Raw genomic sequence first — 3,641 nt, forward strand, 5'->3', positions numbered from 1 at the left:
CTGAATGTCTTCTGGTGGACTTGGCTCTCCTACCAAATCCTGTTAAACACTGCATTATCAGGAAGGATTTTCTCAGTTTTAATAACTACTGACAGAGGGAGGCAATGGCTTCTGAGCCAGTTTTAGGGAATGATCTCTTTCAAGATTAGTTTTGCTTTGTTTTGTGTAATCCTTTAGAGTCTGGGAAACCTATTAGCTCATTATCTGGTCGCTGTTTCCCACTACAGTATAACACCATAGTATTTGACTTCAAAGAATCACTTTATCTTCCAATTGTTCTTGCTTAGGTGAAGGCACATTTATTACAAGATCAACCTGGTTTTGCTACCAGTTATGACTTAAATCTAAACATAATATCAGAAAATTACCTCTTCTTGTCCAACATGAAGGAATTAAGCAGGAAAGGAGTCTCACACCATGCTGGCGTGCAGTGTCCCTGGGACATAACCTCTTTTGTCAAGCTGTGCAAAGGGAGGAATGTAGAGAATTTGCATATGGGACCTCTCCCTAGTTCAAAACTGAAAGCAGGATCTTTCCCAAAGCTGCTCTTGAAAGCAAGCAAAGGAGCATTACGGTTGAGTTGACTTATAGTCTTCGTCTTGTAGCCTTTATGGTTTATTTCAAGCATACTTTTAGAGTTCTTCTTTTACATCTGGGCCTTCTCTGAACAGGAACGTTTCTGGAAAATAAAAAGACCCCTCAAACTCCTCAGCATCACATTATATATAAAGCAGAGTGGTTGGCATTAAACCTGTCCAACCCCGAGCAGTGCCACCAAAATAAGATGCTGTCGATGACGGGACAAAGGTAGAAGATCTGTCATTTACTAGTGAAGCACGGAACCAGCTCTGCAATACAACTCAGAGTTATAAAGCAGGGATGTTTATTAAGGCGCCGGGTGCAAGGGGGATCGCTCCTCCTAACTTGCACGCCGAGGGGTTTATTACACACAAACGTACATATACATTAGGCTCCCGAGAGAGCGGAGGGGATATTACAGTTAGGTTAGGTACTCGTTATCATCGGTCTCCTCCCTTTTGTCGCTTGCGCACTGCCCTCCGGTGGTCGTGGGCAGGGGTCTGCAAGATGCAGTAAGCACTCTTCCTCCGGGTGCGCTTTTCACCTTTGGCACAGTTGGCTGCCCCAGTAATCGCAAAACTCGCTGAGACCAACCGCATCTGCAAGTTTGTGACAGCCGGCAAAGAGTTAGAACAGTGCGACCTTGGTACAAAATCTATTGCAAGCAGAACAGGACGGGCAGACAAGGAATATCCGAAGCTAGCCGGTGTTCGGGAGCCATTGTCTCCAAACTAACTGATCGTTACGATGGTCACTCATTAGAAGGATGGAAAGAAATAATTCACTCTTGTTAGTAAGACTACTAAATTGTTACCACATCACAGACTTACAACACAAACATTGTTTTCTTAGACCTAAGTTAAGTTAAAAGTATCTTAAGCCTATGTTTTCCAGGCACTTGCTTTCCTTACATCACTAGGTCCGGTCAAAGAAATGAAACCCCTTCCCAAGACACGGGACAAAGGGATGTCTGGATGTAAACCCCGGCGTTTTAAAGGTGCGTTTCCTCTGCGTGCAGCCGCAGGTCGGTGCTGAAGAGGAGCCCGCGGGGTGCCGGTGCGGAGCTGCTGCTGGGCCGGGATACATCAGTTCAGTTTCCTTTTCCCTCGGGGCTCATAAATATTTATACGGGAAATTCCACCCCTTGCTCCAGCAGGATCTCCCCTCCGGGTGTTGTGCTTTAATTAACGCTGGCCTCCCGCGGGGTGCAGAAGCGAATGTACTAACACACCCCCAGAGCGGGAGGGGGGGAACACACTGTGAGGGCCATGGGCGAGACCTTTCCCTCCTTGGACAACATTTGGGGCCACAAACACGGGGGGGGAGGATCCCGAATCATCCTCCCATGGCTTCCCATAGCGATTCGCACCTCCTGTGTGCTGCGGCGGGGCCCTGCGGCTGCGAGGCCACGGCAGCGCCTGGGCCAGGCCCTGCGATGGAGCCGCTGCCATGGCAACCGGCGCTGGCCGCGATTGGACACTCGCGTCCACGTTAGGCACCCGTAAACAACGCGGAACAGGGTGGTTTGTTCCCATTCGGCCGCCGTAGCCCGCGGAGGGGGGGCTGGTGGATGGGGGGGGCTTCAGCGCAGCCGGGTGGGCCCTGCGCATGCGCACTGTGTGCGGCCTGAGCTGCGTGAGGCGGGGCCTCACCTCGCATAAGGTGGCGGCGGCAGCCGTGGGTTGAACCGCCTGAGCTGTGGTAGTTTTTAGCTTCCCTCACAGCTACTGAAGTGAGGACATTGGTTTCAGTGGGTTCGGAGTGAGTGCAGTGAGATGAGGTGACCGTGGGTTCTTTAGTAAAGCCGTGCTCGGGGGTGGGCACCCCGGGAGATGGGTCTTCTGCCCCTCCAAAAGTGCCCAAAGCCACATGGAGTGTGTGCCGCTGCCCTCAGTGCCGTGCTTGGCACGAACGGGTCACCCTCCGTCTTTGTCAAGGTATTTTGCAGTCACGTTATCTCTGGTGCTCTTATTTACGTGTTCTGACACCCCACAAGCGTGCTTCAGTGTGACTATAGTCACACAATCACTCTTGAGCCTGCAGGTGAGCAACAGACGCTTTTGTCTTCATCTGGTCTTGGGCTCTTGAGAGTAAGAGCATTTTGTTCTGCATCCTCTCTGTTCCTGGATGTGTTTCTCTTTTCTCATTTGAGCTCGGGCTGTCGCTGAGCACCAGAGATCCAAGTCTAAGGAAAACCTGGAATAGTTAACTTGAGCTTTAGTAGTGGAGGGGGTGATGGCTGCGGAAGGAAAGTGACCACTGCCCCTTGAAGGAAATGGGAATAAGTGGAGATGGGAAAGAGCGTGGCCCCATACCTTTCACAAACTCGCTGCTTTTTGCATCTACAAGGTTATTTTCCATCTTGTGTTGCCTTCTGTGCTGCTTGGGGGAGCTATGGGGTTGTTTGGTTTGGTTTTTTTTCCAAACTATGTCAAATATTTTGGATAAATTCCTCGGGGACATTTCTGAGAATGAATCAAAGACAAAACTCCTTAATAATACCCACCAGAAGAGAACACATAGGAGTTTCTAGGCCAGCTTTGGGGCTATCATAACACTAAACCCCCTGCTCCTTCCTGTCCCTCCCTCATGTCTTTAAATCACTGTATCCAGGCTACATGCATTTGATAGGGAATTAAATCCCCAGTCTTTCAGTTTATAATAGATTTGGTTTATTCCCATGAGAGGGGGGCAAGCCAAGTTCAAACCCCATGTTGTAGATAGCAGTCTGGTTTAGATGATAGCTTCCTGTGGGGAGTGCAGTAACTGGTTCTGAAAGTAGTGATAAGCAGATGCTGTAGGGAATTTATGTAGTGAATGTGTGGCAAAAGCATCTCCTGCTTTAAGAAGGCATCACCTTGATTACCATGCACACTTCTGATGGTGAATCACCTTTTGATACACATAAGGACTGTATAAAGGCCACAGAGAGAAATCTTCCTAAAGCCCTTTTCTAACCTGCACTTCTCTGGCAGTTGTGACCAACATAAGAGATTCAGAGCAGCCCTGCGGAGAAGGACTTGGGGGTGTTGGTCGATGAGAAACTGAACATGAGCCAGCTT

This window comes from Neopsephotus bourkii, unplaced genomic scaffold (genome assembly GCF_033783945.1).
Source record: "Neopsephotus bourkii isolate Nb327-2 ecotype Australia unplaced genomic scaffold, CSIRO-AGI_Nbou_v1 NB_1749, whole genome shotgun sequence".
NCBI classification, from domain to species: domain Eukaryota; kingdom Metazoa; phylum Chordata; class Aves; order Psittaciformes; family Psittacidae; genus Neopsephotus; species Neopsephotus bourkii.